The sequence below is a fragment of the Protopterus annectens genome, chromosome 2.part0 (genome assembly GCF_019279795.1).
Source record: "Protopterus annectens isolate FY-2018-M chromosome 2.part0, PAN1.0, whole genome shotgun sequence".
Taxonomy (NCBI): Eukaryota; Metazoa; Chordata; order Ceratodontiformes; family Protopteridae; genus Protopterus; species Protopterus annectens.
The window spans coordinates 842,942,967-842,969,621 of NC_056728.1; the positions used below are offsets into that span (position 1 = coordinate 842,942,967).

At 42.9% G+C, this 26,655-nt stretch overlaps 1 protein-coding gene across 5 annotated transcripts in view; it reads left to right on the top strand.

Annotated features, from left to right (window-relative positions):
* USO1 (USO1 vesicle transport factor) overlaps window positions 1-26,655 on the top strand; it is a 1,866,649-nt gene that overhangs the window by 1,605,997 nt on the left and 233,997 nt on the right. The window lies entirely within an intron of this gene.

The following is a 26,655-nucleotide window of genomic DNA, read 5'->3' on the forward strand; positions in this document are numbered from 1 at the left end:
GGACGCACAGTGGATATAAAGGAGGCAGTAAACTCGGCTACTAAAAAAAAAATCATTTATTAATAAAGTGAAAAGGTTTTCTAGCTGGTACCAAGAAAATAACCAACACTTGTTCAAGGCTATTTTTCTCCGGTTCTGCATTATTTGTGTGAGTTACTATTGTATGGTCTGACTTTCTAATCAATCAAGCCGTATCTGTTGGCTCCTTCAGCATGTGTGCCCATACATAGATCCCACCTGTTTCGGTGCACTCTCGTGTGAAAATGGTTTTGAAAGAGGTGTTTCATATGAAGCCTCCTAGATCTCAGGTGTTTCCTCATTGGGATCTTAATTTGTTGTTACTATAATTAGCTCTTGTTCTGTTTGAACTAGCTTATCAGGTTGTTTTGAGGTTCTTCACATGGAATGTAGTGTTACTAATTGCTCTGGGCTTCTGAGGAAGCATGTCTGAGTTGCAGGCTCTTATGATGTGTTAGCCTTGTCTCATTTTCCACTAAGTATAGTATCCTTTAGAAATCTTTCATTTGTGCATATAGTGGTATCTTGAGTTTTCCTTTAGCCAAGATATCTGTCTCTCTCTCTCTCTTCCTTATAGAACCTAATATGAGGGAGATAAGATACTTCTTACCTTGGATGTCTACAGCTTCGGTGTTGCCTTGTCAAAACAATGTAGGATCCCTGATCTGTTGTTTTCTTGTGACAGAAAAGGGCGGGGGGCTTTCTCATTTCAATGTGTTTCTTAATGGTTGTCTCCTGCTGTTACCTTTTCTTATACCCACCACAACAAAACTGTTCCAGGCAGGGTCAAGGCTCATTCTGCCAGGGCCTTGGATCATCCCTGGCTTTTTGGAAAGGGTTGAATTCTGGAAGTTTTCTAAAAAGTAGCAACTTGGTCCTCTGTGTGTACTTTTACAAATCACCCTAAACTAGGTTCCTTCTCAGGTTTAGGACAGGCTTTGCCAAGACCTTTCTCCAGGTCATCTGGTCCCTCTTCCTTCCTCCTCCCTAGTGAATATAAGCTGTGATAATTTACCCATGTAGCTTATGAAGAACATAGTACAGCTGTGTAAGTAAACTTGCCATAACAGTAGATGTTAAATTGGTCACTGCTCCAGTAGTCAACTCCCCCATTCCCCTGCTTTTATGTTTTTTATGGCAGGTGTGGACATTCATTTTCCTTGTCAGGGCTTTAGCCTCCCTCTCTGTCTTGGCATGAAAGCTCTGAAGGGCTTGACACTGTTGTAGTCATAAAAAATAACATTAACAATTTACCTCATATGGCTTTAATCAGGAACAACACTTCAGGATGTGCAAACAGAAATTTTATTCTTACAGCACTGGGAGACCATCTTCATAGCTGATGTTAAAATAGTCTTAATAGTCTGAAGAGAGACAGACTACATCTTTTATACACTTTCTTATCAAAACTGGTCATGCCGTTTTATTACATTACAATGATTCTAGCTAATAGAAAACTTTGCAAATGTCCTCATCCCTCGTGATTTTTGCCTCGGACTTCACCTGAGCACCTTTTTATACATGATCCACTTGCTTCCAAGGGGTCTTATTTCTGACCTTGGATGTTTCACACCTTCCCTAGCAACAATGCACTCCTAGCCTGGAGGAGTCAGGCTAACAAATTCCTTTTGTAGTAGCTAACATGCCTCGACTTCATGCAACACGTACTTTTTCTTTATTGCATATTAAAAGAATGCAGTTAAGATACAGTAATATTTTTTGCTTATGAAGCTGTATTTTTCCCAGCCCTGCATACAAATTATATTTTCTTTTTAACAATCATATTGTAACAACATTAATAAACTGAAATTAGTACACATTTTAATAACTAATCTTGTCCCATAACAATTTCCTCCCTCTGGCACTATCAGTGTCATACCATGCATATAATTATATTTTTATTTTTCTTAACTTAATAAAAGATACCTCTGCATCGTAATAATCATCTTCTGTCGTACTAGAATTGTCATTGATCGGTACATGCAGTGGCATTTCATGTACAGGTGAGGTTTAATCACAGCCTTTAGAATTGAAAATACCAAAATGATCACAAATATAATAAAAAGTACAATGACAATACCCTGTATTATGTTAGTTCCTAGGTTACAAAAAATACTGCCCAACCATCCAAAAAGTGTCCATTGTTTTGATATGCTGTCCAAATCTTTGGCCCTTTGTTCCATGAAATTTGCCAGTTTTTCCTGTTCATCATGATAGTCACTAATATATGAACAGCAACAACTCTCTATGAGGGCACATGACCCCCCTTTTGCAGCAAGCATTATATCAGGTGTTATTCGACTCTGCAACACCACAGTTTGCATTTCAGCCATTTCTCGATTTGCCATCCTGATGTGATATGAAGTTTCGTTGGCTACCTCCTGTAAAATCTGGGCAAGCATGGTGATTTCAAGCATTGTCCTTTGCACTCCATACCCAGAATTAAAAATTTAAAATACTTGCTTTGCTCAGTGGATTGCTCACTTATTTCTCAGTCTACCTGCTGGTGGGTGTTCAAAATGTTAAATAGCATGAGCAATATAGCCTACAATGCAACATCCAGACCAGTTTGTAGGCAACCAGGGATAAGCACGATCACCACAGATGTAACGGTCATTTATCATGCCCATGCCATGCCCCCAAGTCATAGCTTTTTAAGTGCAAAGAGTCTAACACACTTTCATGCCTGGTGTCATTACATTTGCTTTTTCCTACTGGTACAGTCCCATTTCTGGCATAATGTGTCTCCATGATGTGTGGTTGCAAGTTGAAGAGACACAACCTTTGAAAAATCAGTTACATTACTCCAGGTTAAGTTGATGTCATTAAGGTCCTTTTCAAATGACACCTGTGATGCAGGGATGGGAATCATAGGCGTCCCTGCTTTAGATTGATGAGGTATATACGAACATATCTAGCAGTTTGTTTTGTTTCGATTTTTGGCATACTGCCGAAGAACCAGCAAGAAACTGTTTTCTCTCGACCAGTTTATAGAAGGGAACAGCAGCAGAAACAAAATAAAAGTACCTGTTGTCACTGGATTCATCATGGACTGCCACTGAAGTTGACATTTTCAGTGGGCAGATGATTTATCTATCACACGTCGATCTCCCTCTGTTGGCTGCAGTGATTCGTCTGGGGTCCCCACACAACAGGTCTTCTTGCAATGAGATGAATGGATGCACGTTGGTAGTCCCACACAGCGAACTGTAGTCAGAGTGGTGAGCAGGAACTGAAAAGGCCCCTTCCATCATGGGCTCAGGCAGTTTTTCCTTTGGAAAATGTTCACGTACACCCAGTCACCCAGTTATAGTTGATAACAGGGCTGGTCAGGAGGCTTTCATAACGCTGCTCTTACTGTTCGATGATATTGCTGCAAAACTTTTAGGAGTCTCCTACAATAAGAAACCATGGCATCATCTGACAAAGTTAAATCTGCATTTCCCATTGGAGGGGTGGCTGGAAGGGCCATGGGTCCTCCCCATTAATATTTCATACGGACTTGACTTCCTGGTGGCATTCAGTGAGGCCTTCATACTCATTAATGCTAAGGGAAGGGCTTCAGGCCACTTTAAGTGGGTTTCAGCACAAATCTTTGAAATTTTATTTTTAAGGTTCCTGTTTACCCTTTCCACTAATCCAGATGACTGGGGATGGTTGGGACAGTGAAGACTCAACTTAGTATTAAACATTTTACATCGTTCTTTACACAGTGCATTATTAAAATGTGTTCCCTGGTCACAGTTAACAATTCTGGGTATAACGAATCTCAGTATAAATTCAGATAACAGTTTTTTAATAACTGTGACTACATCAGCTTTGCGACAAGGGTAAGCTTCCACCCATGCACACTACCACCAAAATAAATTGTAAATTATTAGTCTTAGGCATCTGGATGACGTCTAGCTGTATGTTAATAAAAGGTCCCCAGGGTGGAGGTAAACATGCAGATTTGCTGTTGGCATGTTTGCTTATGTTATATTCCAAACCTATAGTGCAGTGTTATACATACCGAAGTATCAAAGAGGAGACATGAGGGGCATACCAACTTCAGGTAATTTGATTAAATAAAGTTGTCTTACCAGTATGGGCCAGTAGATGATATGCCCTTACTAGGTAAGGTAGCAAAGAGGCAGGTGCCACCAGTCGGCCGTCCGGATGTCTCCATATGCCATCAGAGGATTTTCTACATTCATCCTTTAGCTACATCAGAACTTCTCCCTGTTATGCTTCAGCTTGAAACTTTTCAAAATCAAACACATCATTACTGTTGCAGTTTGTTATTATTAACATACACAGATTTTTTTGCAACAATTTACTACTGCTTGTTTATCAGCTTGGTCTGCCAGATTATTTCCTTTTGTTACAACATTTATGCCTTTTTGATGTGCACAACAGTTGATTACAAACAGCTTCTTAGGTAGCAAAAGTGCATCTAACAATGATTTTATGCACTCTGAATTTTTAATTTGATTTCCTGAAGAGGTCAGAAACCCTCTCTCTTTCCAAAGTTGCCCAAAATCATGTACCACCCCAAAAGCATAACGGCTGTCTGTAAAATTATTGGCCACCTTGTCTTTGCCTAACTCACATGCTTTTTGCAAAGCCACTAGCTTAGCTATTTGACACCCTCTAATTTTTGTTGCAACAATGTTGTTTCTTCGGTGCAGACGGCTATTCCCGAGAGTAGCTTTCCTGTTTGATCTCTTCCACAGGAGTCATCCACAAATAAATTCCACTCAGCATTGGGTATAGGAGTGTCCTTTAAGTCCTTCCTAGGTGAAAGCAAATAGTTAGTTACACATACAATCATGCTCTTCACCATCCTCAGCAATAGGCAACAGAGATGCAGGATTTAGAACAGGACAGCGGATCAGAGAAATGATCAGAAAGAAGTGTAAGTTCATATCTAGTTAGATGTGCAGTCGAGAGTGGTTGAGTTTTCATTTTAAACAAAAGAGATGATACAGAATGAGGGACAGTTACTGTGAGATCATTCCTAAGCACCAACAATTGTGCCAGATTAACTAGAATTGCAGCAGCGGCAACTGCCCTTAAACAGGGTGGAAAATCTTTTGCAACAGAATCAAGTGGCGTGCTGTAATAAGCTAATGGACGATAGCTGTCCCCATGTTTTTGTGCAAGTACTCCTTGAACAAATCTATTTCTTTCATGACAAAATAAAAGGTTTATTATAATCTGGTAACCCTGAAGCTGGGGCAGTAGCTAAAGCTTGCTTCAAGTTCTGAAATCAATTTTTCTCTTTACTATTCCAAAGGAGAAGCTCTGGTGTATCCTGCTTTAAAAATTTGTCAAAGGTTTGGCAATTTCTGCGTAGTTAGGGATCCACTGTCTACAGTATCCTGTCATACCTAGGAAAGACCTAAGCTGTGTCTGAGTAGTCGGACCTGGGGCCTTAGATATTGCATCAGTACGAGACTGTAACACTTGCCTGCTACCCTGAGATATTAAATGACCAAGGTAATATACCTGAGATGACCACATTTGCAGTATTTCTCTAGACACTTTGTGTCCCTTCTCTGCAAGGATAGTCAGAAGATGCAATGCATTCTGTTGACATTGCTGAAAGGAATTTGATGCTATCAGTAAATCATCAACATATTGTATTAACACAGACCCAACTGGAAATGTCACATTCTCCAAATCTTTATTCAGAATTTAAGAAAATAATGAAGGGAGATTCAGTATATCCTTGTGGCAACTGTGTCCAGGTATATTGCTGTCCCTGATAAGTAAAAGCAAACAGAAACTGACTTATCACAGAAAAGTAACTAGCTATAGGTGGTATGGAACTCAGTATCATTGCTGAATTTGGAACAGCAGGAAAAGTAGGCAGTACTGCATTATTTACAGCCCTTAAGTCTTGTACAAGTTTGTAAGTATCCTTTCCTGGCTTTTTCACTGGAAAAATAGGAGTATTACAAGGACTTTTAGCTGGTATTATTATTCCTTGCTGGATCAGAGATTGATTTACAGGTTTGATTCCCTGCTCTGCTTCCAGCTTTAGTGGATATTGTGAACCTCTAGGGAGAGGTTTTGATGGATTTAATTTTATTTTTACTGTTTCTACTGATTTCAATATACCTACTTCATTTGTATGCTTAGCCCACAAGTTGGCAGGTACCTGCTGTAGTAACTCTCCATCTGCCTGCATGCTTCAAGCAGGCTGTTCCTCAGCTTCTGCTAAAACTACCAGTACTTCCCCCTCTGATTCTGTTGGTACATTTAGATGCACCCCTTCTGGGGTACAGTAAATATTACAACCCAGCTTGCACAACAAAACTCTTCCTAGCAGATTTACAGGTGCAGTAGTACTGAAAAGAAATGAATGCTTTTTTTTCAATCGGACCTAAAGAAATGGGGATAGGTTCTGAAACAGGACACGTAACAGTAGTATTTGTTACTCCAGCTGCTTTTACTTTATACTCTGATACTGGTATTTGACTGTCAGAAGTAATTTTTTAACACTGACCTAGTGGCACCAGTGTTCACCAGAAATAGGGTTTTCTTTGAATTTATTTTCATCTTAATGTAGAGTCCGTTTTGATCTATTGGCAGTAGAGGGTTAAGAGGGTTAAGATTCACTTCTGCATTATTTCCTTGACCTAGTCAGTATGGAGCTTTCTGACTCCCAGTCTGAGGAGGTGGTGGAAGAAAAACTGTATTATTATAATTTGGTTGCCATTCAGTCCAAGTATCTTGGACTCTTTGCATTTGCCTCTGTGGGCACTCCCCTCTCCAATGTCCTGCTTCCCCACAATTAAAGCAAGATGTGTTAGATGCAGCCAGAGGGGCACTGCCAGCTCATTGTTGCCAACCAGCTGCACCTTGTTCTCCTCAATCAGCACTTTTGCTAAATCCTCTAGTAATTCCTCTACCCCTTCCCCTGCTTCTATCTTGACCCCTTGGGTTTTCCAGCTGCCTGATTTGTAAAGTTAACAGCTTATCCTCAGTATCCTTCCTTCGTTTGTCCTGATACTCTGTACAGTGATTTGCAGCACTTAATAAAGACTCTTAAGTTCTTTCCTTGCCAGTCTACGAGCACTTGCTTTATTTGATATTGTACAGGAGCTTGCAGACCCTGCAAAAAGGGTGCTGTAATAGCTGGCTTAGCTTGCCCTTCTGGGTCTGGTATTCCTGAATGTCTAGCAAATACTGTTTTAAGGTGACTCAAATAGTCTGCAGGGGCTTCCCCTTTATTTTGTTTACATGCCTGTATTTTAAACCAGTCAGCCCTAACATGACACACATCCATAATCTTATTTAACAATGCTTGTTCATCTGTTAATACATTCCCTGTGAGAGTGAAATCTGTTATCCCAGCCTTTTTCAGTAACTGTTTTCTTATTTCATCTGAAGTGACTACCCTCAGCAGTTGATTTAAATCTGTCAAAGTAGGATTGTAACATTCTATTATAGTTTTTAATTCTTCTTTGAATTTTAATGGATGATCTGTAATATTTGGAAAATTTTTAGACATATGCAATTCAGCAGGCGTCCAAGGATGATGAGCAAGTTCCCTATTGTTAGCCCCCCAAATTTCCCTGAGAGGTATCAAAAGATCCCCTCCAGAGGTTGCAATCTCCTGTTGTACCCTGTCATGTGAGTGTGTATGATGAGATACAGGAGTGACAAACACTAATGCCCCTGTTGGGGAAGTAGAAGCTATCTGAGAAGGATAGGAAGAAGAACCCCTTCGACTGCAGATGGCTGTTCAGAAGATGAATATTGAGCAGGGGAGCCAGTGTGAGATGTGCCAGTATCACGCAAAGTGGGTGTCCAATGAACAGTAGACTGAAAGGTAGGCGTCTGAAAAACAACAGTCTTGTACAGGAGGTACCCGTACTGGTGCATATGGAGGTGGAGGTGCAGTAGCTACTGAAGGATTATCATCCTCTTCAGAAGTTTCTGCTTTTTGGCCATCCTCAGTTTGTTTCAAACCTGCTAAGACAGGATAAAGGGATCTTTTGGTCTGTACTGCCTTTTTAACCTCTTTTACTTGTTGCAACAATTTATTTTTTAACATCCTGCAACCCTCTTAATGCTGACTCCTTTTCCCTTTTAAGTGCTTCACTTTACCAAGAATAAAATGCTGGCATTTGTTCCCCACTTACTTTGCTTTTCTTCCAAAATACCTTTCAATCAGCAATTTAGTCTTATCATAAGTTACCTTTAATGGAAATACCCCACCAGCACAAATCTTAGTAAGCTGAGACCAGTCATACAAATATTTACAACTTTCCTTCCCATTGTTAAAACACGTAAAATATGCAGGTGTTCCCTTTTCAGGGATTTGATCTTGCTTGCTTATCTTTGCTCCCATTTTTCTTATTTTATAAATCAATAATAATAAAAATGTTAGGCTTACCTTACAACTCCTGGATCCTGGCAGTTCCGAAGACAGAAAATAACTGTAGTAATCCACACATCATACAGGGAAGGAAGGGTAGGAAGTCTGTTGGCCTGCAGCAAAAGAGATGAGGTTTCTATCAGCCTTTTCACACGGCACCTCCTTGCTTTTGTCCCGGCGAGCACAAAAGCTACAGCTCCAGCATTGTGGTGGGGATAACTGGGCAGATAGGTACTGTGTCCAGAACTGACCACTCTTTCTGACCCTCTAAGGGCACATTCACACAATCACACTGTTAAGTCCCAGCGTGTTTTCGGCTTATGAATTTATTTTAACAACGCATACCTCTACATCCTATCATGCGATAGGCTCATGAATTTGTTTTAATAGTATATAGACTACATACCAATCATGCTATGGGCTTATGAACTTGTATTGTCTACATTCCAATGATGCAGTGGGCTCATGAATTTGTTTTAACAGTATATAGTCTATGTCCCAATCACACAGTGGGCTCATGAATTTGTTTTAACAGTATATAGCCTGTGTCCCAATCATGTGGTGGGCTCATGAACTTGTTTTAACTTTATCTTTAACTTTTAACTTTTTCTTTTCTTTCTCTCATACATTCATACATTGACAGAATAAAACATCTCTCATAATTCTTACCTTTCAATCCTAAGGGATTCTAGCTAATAGAAAATTGTGCACATGTCCTCATCCCTCGTGATTTTCGCCTCTGATGTCACGTGAACACCTATCTATACATGATCCACCTGCTTCCAAGGGGTCTTGTTTCTGACCTTGGAGGTTTCAAACCTTCCCTAGCAACAGCACACTCCTAGCCTGGAGGAGTCAGGCTAACAAATTCCTTTTGTAGTAACTAACATGCCTCGACTTCATGCAACACGTACTTTTTCCATATTACATATTAAAAGAATGCAGTTAAATACAGTAATTTTTGCTTATGAAACTGTAATTTCCCAGCCTTGCATACAAATTATGTTTACTTTTTCACAATCATATTATAGCAACATGAATAAACTGAAATTAGTATTATAATAACTAATCTTGTCCCATAACAACACCAAAACCTGAAGTTTAGACTAACAGTTTGGGCATATGGAAGGTGTTCTGATGCTTTGGAAGCTGGCTGACTGTTGTATCCTAAGCAGGATGTGACCCATGTAGCTTAGGCGACTGCAGCAGTGATAATTCAAAACATTTACTGTTATGGTAAGTTTACTTATATGACTGTACTATTTTTGTTCCAACAGTCTACATGTAGAAAGAGCCTCCTAATAAGGACATCATTGAGTCAAGACTTCAAAATGCTCCTTTTTAATCTAATTTTTGAGTGGTCAGTCATTGGATGATAACATCAGAAAGTCAAGTCAAGAACCTCACTGAAGGAAATTGATACACGTCCTATGCTTTAGTTTTAAAAGACACTTATCTAATTTTCAGCAATTAAACTACATCTGAAACATTTCAAAGGAAAGCAGTCCAACTATAGTTTAGATACATCGAGAAAAGGTAGCCTCAGCCAGTGAGTTTCAGAATGACTGCTCTTCCCTAGTACCTCTAGGAAATAAGGTTGCGTCATCCTTCAATCTGAACAGGAAACTACAGAAAAACGGGTTCTGTAAACTTCACAAGGGTTTTGCAGTATAATTTATTCAGCAACCAGATGTGTAGCTAGCCCCAGACATTCCTAACTCATCAAATATGTCTGACTCTTGCTTTATTTAATCAGTCAACTTCCAGCAAAGAAATAGATTCAAGTAGTGCCTTCCAGTCAAAGAAGGCAAAGGTTTTAATCCACTCTTTCTGGTTCTTTGAAGGAGCAACACCTGATTGTCTTCAAGCATATTGGGTCTTTCCAAGTTTATAAATGTAAAAGACTTCCAGAGTAATGATTTTGAAGACAACTTCCTTTTGTAGATCAGGACTCTTGCGTACATGTGCTAGACATGGAAGGTGCATGTGTTCACAATACAGTAAGACAGTCTCACAAAAAATACTTGTGATGATTTCTAGTACTCACATCCTCCATAGGATTTACAAAGTGTTTATCCCCAGTATTCGAACATCTGATAAGACAGAAAATAATCTGTTTGCTCCTTCTGAATGACTAGTAGGGACAAATGCAAAGGCACTGTTAAAACTGCACCATTTAGACCTTTGAAGTTTTGTAGTCCCTGGGAATGACAGTACATCATAAGGACTCATCTCTGACATCCTCACTATTATTATTATTTTTCTAGAGGAGGCCGTAGATTTGGTGATAACAAAAGCCTTTACAGCTTATGACAGGTAAACGTGGGATCCAGTTGTCTCAACAAGTAATAACAGGAAGAGTTTCTGAAGCATTGAGATGTATGCCTTCTTGTTTTTTTTTTTCCTGATTCCTCATGCTGTGCTACTTATGACACAGTGGTATCTCGGACATTAGGAACCAGTCTACCAATACACTTAGTCCTGTTTTACAGAACATAAAGGGTGAATTGCTGCAGTGGACTAACATGAGAGCTTATCTATAGGAGTGATAAGTAACACCATTCAGACCGCCAGTTCTGACATGTACTCTAGATTATGCTTGGAATACATTTCAGCACTCTACTGGTCCAAGGCAGTTTGCACCTTGAAGGGTGTGATGGCAGTGTACCAAGTCCTGGCCACCTTACAGGACAGCTTTCAGCCAAACCACCTTTACGTCAGCTCAGAGTCCTACAGTGAGATGGTTTGTAAACAGTCACTGAAAAAATAATTTCAGTTCTGCAGAGAGATATTTGGATTTGCTCTGCAGCACAGTACAGTCTCCAAATACAACAAACTCGTGTTCCACCTTTACAAAATCAACTTCACTTGCTTTAAGTGAGAAAACAGCTGGTTCACAGGTAGAAAATGGATCCACACATTTGTCTTCATATTTACAGGTATGTTTTTAATTTCCACATATAGCAAGTCTGTTCATATCCTTCTGCTCCTATGTCTGTTGGGAGACGGTTTGAAAGATAGCCATTTTTTTTCCTTTCAATGGATTCATGTTTTCATGTACACCTGATCTTATTTTCCATTGGTTCAGACTGTTTTTATCTGTTATAAAATAAGACATGACCATTTCAGTATTAACAGCTTCCTTTTGGCCAAAGCAACCTTGGTATTTACAGTTAATAAAACCTTTTTTTTCTTTTCAGCCGTAACCATTACCTCTGCATAAGACCTTGTAGAACCAATCCCAAAACTGTGAATGTAAGCTTGGGCAATAGTATTTGGATTCCTAGTAAACAGCTACTTTTCTTCACCCATTTTAAATATTTTAAAGGACGCTAACGTTCATAATGCAGGCAATTCTTACATGCATAAGAAGTGGAAGAGATTTGTTTCCTGGATTGTCACTAGGTTTGGATCCACTTCACTGTACCATTAGGAGGTTTGCAGATTACTTGAACTATTCATTTGACTCTAATTTGATATTTTTTTTTGATTAAGGTGTTTTGTATTTTTGCAGTCTTCCAGTTATCCCACAGAGAGTAGCTGCTCATCCTTCTGTCAGGGTCGTCCTAAAGGAGTCCCTTTGTACAAGATCAACAAAATGTTGTATCCTCCTTGGGATTTGAACATTATGTTGTTGTTATCTTACATTTTGACCAGCAGATTCATTAGTAAAAATCTTTCTCTCTCTGTTATGGAAGGTACCTTTTCTAGTCACTATTACTTCTGGTGTAAGGATTTGAGTTAAAATATTTAATACAGTCTTGCTTTCTATTCATTGAGGGCAGTATCCATCTACATGACATTGTCTTTTCTGTCCGACTAAATGCATGGATTATTGGTTCCGACCTTGGCAGGTTTTTTCCAAGCTTTTGGATCCAGGGCTCAGGCTTCTTCTTTACCCATAATTCCCTCTTGCCCCTACAGTACCCCAGGTCTTGTTTCCTGCCTGAAAGATCCAGACATGACCAGCAAAGGCTCAATGCTCAGTGACAGTTAAATTGTAGATCTGAAGTAGTTAACTTCATTTGTGCAGCAACCTGTGGGTATCGGATCCGAGCTGGCAGTTTTCAACAGCTTAGATCCGAGCTCCTAGCTCCTCCCTCTACCCATAAACCCCTGCCAACCCTGACTGACCCCAGATCTAGTTTGCCACGCTTGTTGACAGCAGCTGGATTTTCGAGCTCCGTGCTTAACGTTTTTCTGTGAGAAGTTAGAAAATTTTTTTTCTGTTTTTCTTCACCTTTAGTGTGAGTGCCGTGTGTTTAGACCCCTTTCCTGTTAACCTTAGTTTAAACTACTCTTTAGTTATAATTTTTTCCCTCCCTCTCCTTCGCTGGTTCGTTAGGGTCTGTGTGTATGTGTTGGGGCCTAGCATGTGTGTCCTCCTTAGTTTAAAATGTCTGAGGCCCCAAAGCCTATCTTTTCCAAGGGCACCGAGTGTGGCAATAAGCTTTCACCGGCTGATGGCCACACTCTGTGTGTTCTGTGCCTTGGGGTTGGACACCTTACCTCTGGGTGTTCCATCTGCTCGGCATTCAACCCCAGGGCACTTAAGGACCGGAGATCCACGCTGATCCTGGCGGGTCTTCTGCCCCCAGATTCGGCTTCGGCCTTCTGTCCTACCGTGACTACCACCGTGGCTTCGGCGGTGGCCACTCCTGCCTGTCTCCCCCCGGCCGAGACTCAACCTCCCGCTGTAGGCCTGGAGGAGAGGGAGGCCAGGAAAGACAAGAGAAGGGAGGAGCACCACAAGCGGAGGGCTGAGACCTCTGCTTCGGCTCCCCCGGCCAAGCGGTCTTCCCCTTCCAGGGCTTCCCAGTCTCCTCCTCCTCGGATCCGGTCCCCCTGTTTTTCACCGGGCCCTGAGGAGGAGGAGACCCGATTTCCTTCGAGGTCATCGAGGCAGCACTCATGTCCCGCCTCGGTGGCCTCATCGAGATCTACTCGCAGCCTTTCCAATGCAGATTTGGACCGGATGATGAGAAGATTCCTCCAGGCCCAACTGCAGATGGGAGTGCTCCTGCCTCCCCCCCCCCCCCAGAGGGGAGCTTCCTTTCTTTGCCCCAGTAGCTCCTTCTCCGTCCCGCTTCCCGGGTTCGGAGCCTTCGGAGCCGGGCAGCCTTGGAACCGGGGGTGGGTCGGCGCCGACAGTCTTGGGTACTTCGGCGCCGACTCTTCCCTCGAGCCTGTCGGGTCCGTTTTTGTCTGATCCGAGCTCTCTGAGCCGAGGGCTGAGCTTTGGATCCGAGGGTTTCAGTATGCCTTCGGCACCGTCCAGGTCGGAGCATACTGGGCCTTCGGATCCGATTGCTTCGGCGCTGGTCCCGATCCGCCTGTCGGATCCAAGTGAAGGTCCGCTCTCGGATCCCAGAGAGAGCGGCTTTCCCTCGGCGTTCGACGTGGTGGAGAGGGCTCTGTCGACTGCTTCCAGGCCCCCGGTCCTTGCCACAGCTCCGCCCCGCACTCCTTCTCTGTTGGGTATGACTTCCATCACCCTGCCCCAGGGACAGCCTGCTTCAGTGTCCCAGGTCGTTCCTTGGAACAGGATGTTGCTGGTGAGGCCTCCTCGGACAGCCCCCCGAGGAGAATCCCCCTCAAGCAGAAGTGCAAGAGGAGGCACTTGGACTCCCCTGATTCCTTGGCCGAAGACACGGATTTGGAGGAGGGGGAGGCTCCCCAAGGTCACCCCCCGAGGATGTCCCCTTTGGGGACATCATGGAAATGCTCAGGATCAGAGGGGGGTGGTCTGCCCCAAAGCCGACCTCGGACGAAGCCATGTTCCTGGAGGCATTTGAAGCAGGCCCTTCTACCTCTTGGGTGTCCCCTCCGGCCGACCCCCTGGTGGACCTGATTACCACCAGGGCGTGGAAGGAGCCGGACACTGTGGAGCCAGTCCCAAAGCGCCCTGACAGGATCCTCAGTCCCCCTGCCGACAGGCCCCATTGGAGCAAGGGTCCCCCCGTAGATGCCATGTTGATGGCGACAGCCACTAAGAGGGAACTAGCTCAGGAGAGCCCCTCGGTCCACCCCCTGGGCAAGTAGTCCCGAGCGATGGACCGCCTAGGGAAGTGGGTGTTTAGTTCAGTGTCCTTCTCGGTAAGGTCACTGAACTACATGGCACACGTTATTCGGCTGCAGCGGGATCTTATTAAGGAATACGCTGAGTTGCCCCCGGAGTCCATGTCGGCGGAGGACAAACAGTTGTACTCCACCCGTATGGCCACTCTTAGGTCCATTTCCAATACCTCTATGCGGCTACTATCCCATGCCACGGAAGGAGCCGCTAGAGCCAGCGGAGCAGGTCTCGTCATGAGGTGACAGGCCTGGCTCCGGCATTGTGATTTTTGCGGAACCCTTCAAGGCATCTTTCGCAAATGCCCCTTTTGATGGTTCTGCCCTATTTGGGAAGACCATTCGCGACACCTTGGTCCAGAGCGAAAATGACGGGAAGACGTTGTCTGCCGTCGGAGTCCGCTTCTCTGCTCCCCAGAGGTCCTTCTTCAAGAACCAAAAGGGGCAGAAGAAGATGTGGTTCCGGAAGTTGCAACAGTCTCAGTCTGCTCCAGACCCCCAGTCCTTCCGCGGCAGAGGAGGACAGGGAGGACGCTGCCCTAGAGGCAGAGGGGGCCCGAAGAACTTTGTGTCCAGAGAACCTTTCTCTGACCGGCCCACGCAACAGCCCTGAAGGGTTGCCCGACTGCTCCACTCTGGAGGCAGTCGGGGGGCGTTTCTCGAGGCACCTGGCAGCTTGGAGTCCATCACGACAGACTGTTGGGTGCTTCGCATCATATCCAGAGGTTACAAGATCCCCTACTCTTGCCCTCTTCTCCTCCCCAAACACCTCCTCGATGTCCCACCCGATCAGAGGGAGGTCGCAGCTGTGGAAATCCAGCAGCTCCTAGAAAAAAGAGCCATCCAACATGTCCCCCCAGACCAGCTCGGATCGGGTTTTTACTCCAAGTTCTTTTTGGTGCCAAAAAAGACGGGGGACTTAAGACCAATCCTCGATCTCTCCTTTTTGAACCTGTCAGTAATCAAAGAAAAGTTCCGGATGGTCACTCTTCAATCTATTCTCCCCCTATTACGGGAGAACGATTGGATGTGCTCTATAGACCTCAAGGATGCGTACTATCATATTCTAATGGACAGATGGTCCAGGAGGTTTCTCCGCTTCCGGCTAGGGGCCAGTCATTACCAATTCAGGGCTCTCCCCTTTGGTCTCACCTCAGCCCCCAGGGTGTTTAACAAAGTGTTAGCAGTGATAGCAGCCCACCTGAGGCTCCAGGGAATACAGGTTTTCCCGTACCTGGACGACTGGCTCCTGACCGCCTCGACAAGGCATCTACTCTATACAGCCAGGGATTATTTTCTTCGCCTTGCTCCCTGGCTAGGGATCACAATAAATATGGACAAATCCGCTCTCACCCTGACCCGAGTCATAGATTTCATCGGGGCCAGGTTAAACACAATCAATCTTGTAGCCTTCTTAACCCCAGAGAGACTTCGAACCCTGAGGTTTCATGTGCAGGCCATCCTTCTATCTTCATCTCCTCCGGCGGAATTGGTCCTGAGGGCTCTAGGCTCAATGGCAGCGGCAATCAACTTGTTACCTATGGCACGTCTGAACATGAGGGTCTTACAGTGGACCCTCCAAGTCCAGTGGTCTTTTCTTCACTACCCTTCGAGTCACCCCATTTCCCTCAGCAGGGCTTGCAAGAGGGATCTCGTGTGGTGGCTGCAATCTCCGGATCTCCACACTGGATGCCCCTTCTCTATGGCCCCTCCCCTGGCCACGGTGACCACGGGCGCCTCTCGCCTCAGGTGGGGGGGCACTCTTCGGGCAGGGCTGTCCAAGGCACGTGGAACGATGTGGAGACCTCTTTGCATATCAGTGTCCTAGAGATGAGGGCAGTGCTGTTAGCGTTGCAAGCACTTCAGGATCTTCTTCCTGTAGGGACAATTGCGATCCAGATGGACAACATGTCGGTTGTCTGGTACATCAACAAACAAGGAGGAACCAGGTCTTACCCACTCTGTCGAGAGGCCATGAGAGTGTGGGAATGGGCGATCTCCACCAACTGTTTTCTCATTGCAACGCACATTCCAGGATGGTCCAACATCCTGGCGGACAAACTCAGTCACACCATCCTTTCCCCTTACGAGTGGTCTCTCAATCTGCACGTAGCGAATCAGATTTTTGCCAAATGGGGGCAGCTCTATTGGGATCTTTTCACCTCTCCCTCAAACACCAAATGCAACAGCTATTTCGCTTTAATTCCCCAAGTCGTGGAATCCCCGAGTGACGCTCTGGTGCATGTTTGGCCTCCCGGTCTGCTTTATGCTTATCCACCTCTCCCCCTGATGCTAAAGTTGCTACAGAAAGCCAGCCGGTTGGGGAGCAGGATTATCCTCATTGCCCCATTCTGGCCTCGTCAAACCTGGTTTCCTTACCTTTGGTCTCATCTGGTGAATCCACCTTGGATTCTAGATCCCCTCCCGGATCTGATCTCCCGACCCCGAACCTGGACAGCCTCAAGCTCACAGCTTGGCTGCTCCAGTTCCACTCCTAGCCAGGACTCCCAGCATCTCTTCCCCAGTCAAAGCTATTCTAGTTGCAGCCCACAAGCCTTCTACTAGGAGGGTTTACAGCAGCAAATGGAGACGTTTCTCTATCTGGGCAGAACGTCAAAACTTGGATCCCTTCACAGCTCCTTTACCTGCGGTGCTAGACTTCTTATCAGGATTATTTCACCAGGGAGCTAGCTGTTCCACTGTCAAGGTTCAACTAGCAGCTATCTCTCACTACCATGTTGGACATGATCTGCGTCCCTTGATCACTTCTAAGCTGTGCAAGACCTTCCTGAAGGGCACCTTCCTGCTCAGACCTCCGGTAAAGGAAGTGGTACCTCCATGGGATTTGTCGTTAGTGCTTCAGGCTTTGACAGCTCCCCCCCTTTGAGCCTGCAGCTTCAGTGGAACTCAAGTATTTGTCTTGGAATACAGCCTTCCTCATTGCCATCACCTCTGCTAGAAGGGTTCAGGCCCTTTGTGTCAAACCCCCGTATCTAACCTTCCACAAGGATAGAGTCTACCTCAGGACCAATCCCTCCTTTCTCCCTAAGGTTGCTTCCGATTCTAATATCAACCAGTCCATTAATCTGCCAGTCTTCTTTCCCAATTATCACAACAAAGGAGAATACAAATTACACTCGTTGGATGTGCATAGACAACTTCGATTCTATATTCACAGGACATCTGGTCATAGGCAATCCGACCAGTTGTTAGTCTCCTTTGCCAAAATGAATTTGGGTAAATCGGTATCCAAAGTTACGTTGTCTCGATGGATCTCGCAATGTATTCTTTTGGCTTAAGAAAGATCTGGTAGGCCCGCGCTTCAGGGAGTCCGTGCCCATTCCACCCGATCTATGTCTACCTCTGCTGCTTTTAGATCCAGGGTTCCTTTAGATGATATTTGTTCGGCTGCCACTTGGGCCTCATCTCATACCTTTATCAACCATTATAAGCTGGTTATCTCCAGAGGGAGAGCATCCTTTGGCTCTGCAGTGCTCCAGAACATCCTTCCATGATGGCTGCCCAAGGTTTAGGTAGTTGAGGACTCTGTTCCACAGGTTGCTGCACAAATGAAGTTAACTACTTCAGATTAAGAAGTTATGTACTCACCATCATGTTCCATCTGAGTAGATAAACTTCATTTGTCAGCAACCATCCACCCCTCCTTCCCCCTGACCTTCGATTATTCACATTTGCTGTCTTCAGAGTTGATTTTTGAAATTGGTAAATCTGTAGCAGTTGCTGCTTGAGGGCAAACTTGATCTAAGGTCAGTCAGCGTTGGCAGGGGTTTATGGGTAGAGGGAGGAGCTAGGAGCTCGGATCTAAGCTGTTGAAAACTGCCGGCTCGGATCCGAGGTCGGATCCGATACCCACAGGTTGCTGACAAATGAGGTTTATCTACTCAGATGGAACGTTATGGTGAGTACATAACTTCTTATTTTTTTAGATACTTTTTTGGCTATTTTCTAATAAGCCTTTAGGTCCTTCATAGTTTCTGTATCTATCTAAGAGTTTTTACTTTTAAAGACTTTTCTATAGTCAGATTCTTTTCTCTCTATAATAGATTCTTCTTGAATTTTTTTTACCTTCCTTGTCTTCTACCTTGTTAAAAAATGTCTTTATAATGGTATTTCATTGATATTACTGTTATAGTATTGTTCCAGGAATTATTTGTACTTTACAGTCTTTGGATAGTGTTATACTGGACTTTGACCACTTTTTCTGTGTGTCTTATCAGTTGTTCCATTCAAGATGTCCAACAAATCCTCTGGCTTTAAAAAGAATCCCCTCTCAAGACCCACATGATCTGTGTGTTTATTGCTTGGGAGCAGATCATTTAAACTTTGAATGCGACTCCTGTGCTTCCTTCAAGGCCAAGGGTGTACAGGTGGATCAAAAAACAAGCTGGTCTTAAAAGGTCTTCTCCCTATCCAAGCAGAAGAACCAGCTCCTGTTGCTTCCATTTCAGCCTCTCCTTCCTGAAAGAAAATAGAAAAGTGCAAGTCTACCAAAGAGAGAGAGAAGAGTAAGGGGAAAGGTAAGGAAAAGGAGAAACAAAAAAGGTTGTTTGAGAAGGAGAACTCCGGATCTGGTTTTCCAGTTGGGGCTAGCACCAAAGAATCTGGATACAACACCAGATCAGGAGCAGGGTTGGGTCCGAACACCTTCTTCAGCATGCCACTTATACCTGTAGCTGGCAGGTACTCGACTCCACACACCTCTCCTTCAGGATAGACTTTGGTTTCAGAGGCCACCTTCGGTGGCATCTTCATACAGGTCCTTTCAGTCATTGAAAAGCCTTTTCAAGCTGACATTGATAGGATGATGAGAAAGTTCCTTTGGACTCCAGTTTAGATGGGGAGGTCTACAGACACCCCCCCCCCTTCCAATGGGGTCTCCATGTCTGTTCCAGTCAGTTCCCCTTTTGATTGCTCGTTACTGTATCTGATCTTTGGACCCAGCTTACACAATTCTGAGTGGTACCCAGGAGACTCTCTCTTCCATCCCAACTCCCTCTGGATTCTGCAGCTTCAACCAAACATCTTAACTGTCAGGGACAGTCAACCATAGTTAGCCTTGTGAGTTGTCACCTGACAAGTCCCTTTTCTGATTCTGAGACTTCTCTGGAGCAACCCCCCTCACTGTCGAGGATAGTCACAGAAACATCCTTACAAAAAGAGGCATGTTGACGCCTCACAGGAGTCTACCATTGAAGATACCAACTTCAGAGAAGGGGAGGAGTCCCCTTGGTCCTATTGGAAGACATCTCTTTCACAGAGATCCTTGAATTGATGAAGCAGATGGGGTGGGGCTGGTTGTCCAAAACCCCCTCCCAAGAGGACTCTGTATTCCTTGAGGTTTTTGAGGCTGGCTAGTCTACTGCCTGTGTGGTCCCACCCACTGACTCATTGATTTGGTCTCACAGTAGGTATGGAAGGAGCCCAACATGGTGGAGCCAATTCCAAGGAAACTTGATAAAATTCTCATATCCTCCTGAAACAGGTGACATTGGAGCAGCGGCCCCCCATTTGATGCTCTGTGTTGGCAGCCAAAAAAAGGAGCGTTCTGAGGAGCACACCTCTGTCTGCTCCCTGACAAGGAGTCTGGGACATTGAACACATTTAGAAAACAGGCATATGTGGTAGATGCCTCTGTGAGAGCAGCAGGCATCAATATTGCTGTTCATCAGCATACCTGGATGCATCTCTGTGATTCTGCAAAAAGTTTTAAGATGTCCTTCATCAATGTACCTGTTGATGGGTAGGTATTTTTTGACCCACGGTGATGCAGATGCTCCCCAGAAGCGAGCAGGAGGGCATGACTCTGTCTCCCATAGGCATACATTTTTCCATACCCCAAAGAACTTTTTCCCAGAACCAGACGGGAGGACAGAGAGACTGGTTTTGCAAACTCAGAATTTGCAGACAAGGGAGTAACATTAATGGACATCATCAAAGAGGCAGAGGTGGTTCACAAAATCAAGGGGTTTGAGGTTCCTTCATTGAGAAACCCCTTCCCGTTCTGTGGAATGGTTGCCTGGCTGCCACACTGTGGAGGCAGTTGGGGGCACTCATCTCTGCAGCCTTGTGCCTGGCTAGCCATCACTCAAGATTCTTGGGTGCAGAAGATAATCACCAGAGGCTACATTATTCCCCTTGTTGTCCCTTAAACCAACAGAAAGAAAATCCCCAAACATCCTAGCAAGACAGAGAGATTAAGCAGCAGCAGAGGTGTCAAAGCTGCTGGAAAGGTGAGTCATTCAGGGAGCCCCACTAGACCAACAAGGATCAGGAGTCTATTTAAGATTCTTTTTGGTTCCAAAAAAGACTAAGGAACTCATACCCATTTGGGTGCTCAGCCACCTAAATCAGTTTGTGAAACAAAGTTCAGATAGTCATGGAACAGTCCATTTTGCCTCTTTTGAGGAAAGGCAGTTAGATGTGCTCAATACACCTGAAGCTTACTAACATATAAAGATTGTAAGGTGGTCCAGAAGGTTGCATTCAGCTGGGGACAGTCACTTCCAATTCAGAGAACTAACCTTTGGCCTCACCACAACCCGCAGTGTGTTTAACAAGTTCATGGCAGTAGTTGTAGCTTACCTAAGACTGCATGGGTTCCAGGTGTTCCCATATCTGGACAGCTGACTCCTTACCACTCCCACCAGAGATTGGTTGATCCAGTGCAGGGACGACGACTTCCATTTTTCTCACCATTTAGACATTACAGTAAACTTGATGAAAATCCAGCCAACACCGACACAAGCAATAGACTTTGTGGGGTGCCACCTGGAAACAGCATCCCAAAATAGCCAAACTCCCGGAATCAAGATCCCTATCTTTCCACCTTCAAGCTACTGAAGTTCTGTTCTTGTAGTCCAAGAGCAAGACTAATTCTTTCTGTTGGGGTCAGTGACTGCGTTGATTACTCTGGTTCAACAAGTAAAATATTACAAGAGAGTACTGCAGTGGATCCTCTCAGTTCAGTGGTCAGTGTTACAGCAACCTCTTTACTTTCCATTGTGACTCACAACAGTATGCAGGTTTTACATTCTTTGGTGGTAGATCTCTCCTCTTGTCTCTTGGGTTCAACCATTCTCCTATCCATCCCTGATAGTCACTGTGACCAAGAATGCCTCCCTTCTGGGGTGGGGTTGAGCATTATAAAGAGAAGAGGGTCCAGTGCACATAATCCATGACAGAGGCCAGTCTTTACCTCAGTGTTTTGGTGGCAAGATTGGTCCTCCTAGTGTTACGGGCCTTTCAGGGCTGTCTCCCCAAAGGTGTGATCTCCATCCAGGTGGACAACATGGTGGTAGTCTGTACATTAACAAACAGGGTGAAACCCATTCATTCCATTTATGCTGGGAAACTGTGAGGGTGTGGCAGTGGGCAATGTCTCTTCAATGTTTTCTAATGGCAGCACACATTCTGGGGAGTTCGGGTGTCTTGGCAAAAAAACTGCATAAGTCTGTTCTGCCCCATGAGTGGTCCCTCAACCAAACAGTGACATCAGTGATTTTCAGCCACTGAGATATTTTCACTTCCCACTCGAACACCAAGTACAACAGCTACTTTACCCATATTTCCCTAGAAGGTCAGTCACTGAGAGAGAGAGTTTCTATTGTGTGTGAAATAATTTATTTATTATTAACTGATCTGCATTTATTTATGTATTTAATTGTATATTTAGTTATTTATATTACAAAATATTAATAGCAATATGAATTTTTCATATATTAAACCTGTCGGACTTTCATGGGTTAAAAATGTTTTATTAATTGACCAGCCAATGGAATGAATTTCAACATTATTTAAATGATGAATGTATGGTAAAGCAGATGATTCTGATGAAGTCTCTGCACTAGGAGATGAAAGTGCTAAATCTGTGTTATTTTATTTTGTTTGGTTCGTAATAAAATATTTTAAATGCAACCTGGCTATCGCATTTTGGATTATGTATGTTTAACAAGAAGGACAACCTTCATTGGTACCTTACAGCGTTTTTCAATAAGGCAGTCACTGAGAGATGCTGAGGTCCACAGCTGGCCACAGGGTCTCCTGAATACCTTTCCACCTGTTCCTCTTATAACAATTTTTTTATAGAAAGGCAAGAGGTGTAAGACAATAGTAATTCTCATTGCTCCCTTCTGGCCCTGGTGGGTTTGGTTTCCCTTTCTGTGGCCTCATCTGAAACTCCATCCATGGATGCTGGATCCTCTTTCAGATCTCATTTCTCACCCATCTGGTCAGCTTCGTTTTGACCTGAAAGCCCTGAAGCTAACTGCATGGTTCCTTCAGTTACAGGGATGACTGGTTTCCCTCTTCAGTTACCCATATTGTATTATCATCTCAGAAGCCTAACAGGTTTATGGTTTACAGAAGTAAGTGGAAAAGATTTGCTGTTTCAACCTCTTCTAAAGGATTAGACTCTCTTTTTTCAGCACCTCTTTCTTCTATTTTGGATTTTCTAGCAAGTGTATTACAGGAAGTACTTATTTCTAAACCATTAAGGTTCAACTAGCAGCCATATCCAGTTTTCAAGTTGGGTAAAATTGTAGTCCTGTTCCTTAAAACTATGTAAGGCATTCTTAAAATGAACTGTTCTGCTTATTTCCCTTACCAAAGATCACATTTGTGCTTGGGATATTACCTTGATGTTTCAAGCACTAACCAGACCACCCTTTGAACTTAGCAACATTGGAAGATTTGAAGGTTTTGTCTTAAAAAAAATATCTTTCTTGTGGCCATCTGCCAGGAGAATTTTGGAAATTCAAGCCTTGTCTTGCAGACTTCCCTACATAATCTTTCACAAATATAGCATACCACTTTGGTAACCTTAAGTTTCTTCCCAAAGTGGCCTCGTAAACATCTCTTAATCAGACTATTAACTTACCAGTTTTCTTTCCAAATTTTTCTAACAAAGGTGAGTGTCTTACATTTGATGTACTTAACTTTGTCAATTGAGATTTTATATACATCCTACCAACGAATTCAAGAAAACAGATCAAAATTTTATTACCTTCTTAAAGGCTAAGTTGGGACAAGGTGTTTCTAAAGTCCCACTGCCCAGATGGTTCGTTGATTGCATTGCTTTTGTCTGTAAAGAGAAAAAAAGTAGTCTTCCATACAAATCCAAGGCTGTCTCAACTAGAACAGTGGTAGCCTCCACTACCTCTTTTGCTAGAGTTCCCACACTTTGTCGACTTTTAAAACCTTTGTATCTCACTATAGGCTGGGCATTCAGCATAGATCCCCAGCATTTTCAACTGTAGCTTTCTTCGGAATATCCTTTTATGAGACTCACCCCTGAGTTCTAGTAGTCTGTTCCATGCATTGAGTCAGATGGAAAAGACAACATTGAATATGAAAGTTGTGTACGTAACATAACGATGGATCAATGTTGTTTTTCTCCATCCTACCCAACCTTCCTCCCTCCGCCCTCCTTTTCACAATTGCCACTAAGGGCTGTTGACTGAGTGTTTGCACCTGTCTAGGGCCTTGTGATATTTTCAGCCTCTGAGCTGACTTCCCTGTTTATTCACTACTGGTATGATATACATTTTTTCTTTACGTTTATTAGACTTGGATGCAATTGTGAAAACTCAGTCTGAGGTATTGCAGGGCACAGGAGGGAATTGAGGGCATGGGAGGAACCTGACCACCGATCAAAGAGCTTGTAAATAAGGTGCTGAGGTCTGTTCTGGTAGGATCCGATAACCCATGCATTGTGTCAGATAGAGAAAGACAACACAGATCTAGCTTTATGGTAAAAACATGCATCTGATGTCCTTTTCATTCATTCCTCAACTGATGGGTTCGGGTCCAAACTCATCAGTTGAGGAAGAATGAAAAATGGACACTCTAGATGGAATGTTATGGTGAGTACATAACTTTTTTTTTTTTTTTTTTCAGGTTTCTGCACTGTTTCTCGTTCAGTCATTTTAACTAACAGTTACCTTTGTCAGTTATGAAAATGATTGAGAACATTGTAAACTCTTGGATGTTTGTATATAAACCGATACTATCCAGGAAGGACTGGTGATTTCAGATAGACTGTTGAGATAAAGATACTTTCTAAATTGGTGATGTACCACTACGTTGCAATCTTGCTGTGAAAATAAAAATAATCTGTTCAAGGCACAGTAAAAGCTGACTTCACTGGAGCAGCAGCTACATTAGTCTAATTTCCTTAATATTTATCCACAGTATTTTAAAAATTGCTGTGTGATTAACAGTTTACACTTTCATAGAACACCACCCTTTGATACAATCCAGAGTTGAACAGTTTTAGCATGGCTGTGCTTCTCAAGCTCTTGTAACTGCTCTAAACCCCAGAGATTGAGAATACGGCTTGAAAATCTACTCAGAAATGAGTAACAGTGACATTCCTCTAATTAAATAGTGCATTTGTGTTAAAAAATATCTTAAGAGATCACTTTAACAACAATGGTAACTTTTTCCATACTATTAATAAAGTCTCTCTCTCTCTCTCTATATATATATATATATATATATATATTTTTTTTTTTACTGTACTGTTACACAGTTTTGTATTGTTGTACTTATGTTTAATGCTGTAAAGGAATAGAAAATAGGCACACGTTTCTGGGAAGGTCATATTTAGGTGAATGAACTGAAGAAAGCTCCTGGCAATTCTGACTTTATATGGGAATTTTGCACACCAGCTGAGACTCAAAGGAAAGTTGGCATAATACTATCGAAGTTCTTCACAGGGAGTGAGACACAAATGTTGATATTTCTGGCTAAGCATGAAGGTATATATTGTTGATAAAGCTCAAGTGTTATTTACTGTGGCATAAATCACCTCCTAAAGATGTACTCCTGTGGTAGATGTTTTTACACAGGGTTGTACTGTATTCAAATGCCTCATTAATTTGTAGAGAAATAACTTCTTTCATCATCATCCTGAAGTCATCAAAGAAACATTGTTCAATGTTTGCAGAACCTGAAAAATATTAACATCCACGTCATTAATATAGAGGAGTTCTCTGCACGAGAAAGCATATAAGAGTAAAAATTAGATGCCACTGCTGCAGGTAGTACTTCAGTCTAAACCACTTTTTATCAAAGTGTTCTTATGAAGCTCTGTGGTAGTCTGCAGTGGAGCCCTGACTGTGAGCCACACAGATCAACAGCATGGGTAATAGGGGAGCAGGCCATGAAGCCCGTGTACTTAAATAAAGTATCCTCTACTAAGCTGTGTTTTCTAAATGAAAGATGAGCTCCATTTTACTGCATAATAGTTATTTATTTATTCATTCCCTCATTCAGTTTAGTAACTGGGGTAGAGCACTGATCTATTTGGACCTGTTTCAGTCTTAGCCTGGACAAATATAAATGACAGTATTCAAATAAGTTAACAAAAAGTATTATAAATATAAACAAAAAGTTGTGTAAAGATAGCAGTGAATCAGTAACAGTTACAATAGTGTGCAGTATAGGGAACAATAGGAAGGGATGGTTAGAGTAAGAAGGGAAGGAGGAGAGAGTGAAATATTTATGAGAGAAGACCAAAAGGAAAGTAAGGGACACAAAATGTAACTATATAGAGTATGTACAGTAGGGAAGAGAGGTCACGTATTAATGTAGGTAAGCAATCTGAGGAAGATCGTGCCTGACTGGTGAAGGGGAGAGTGCCGGATTAGGTGATTAACTGTAAATAGTTTTTGAGATGCTGAAATACTTAACTGTATTGAGATATTAATGAGTACTTGGATGCAGTTTGTCCTGGCATATTTTGTAATTGTTCAGGTTACAGTTTCTTAGAAATTGTTTTTGTATAATTATATTCTGGGTGGAGTCATCCGGAATGGTAATGAAAGCTGAAGTAATCCTGACTTCTTTTGCTTCAGTGTTTGCTACTTTTATACAAGTAAAACAGACAGAGGTCCAGTGGGGTATGATTTGGTACAAAACTACTGTCTAAAGAGGCATTCATCCTGTCCTTCTGTTGAGAAATTTATAAGACTTGCTGTTAATTCTTTGTCTTTCAATTTACTTCAGTTGTCTTCATATTAACCAGTGAAAAAGGTGGTTTAGGTTGAAAAGACTGCTTTGAAGATGTAGTGTGAGCATTAATGATAATCAGGAAGCAAGTTTAGTGTCATTTTTTGTAAATCATAGTTAAATGAGTTTTTAAAAAATGCTCTGCATTTTTTTATGAGTGCAGT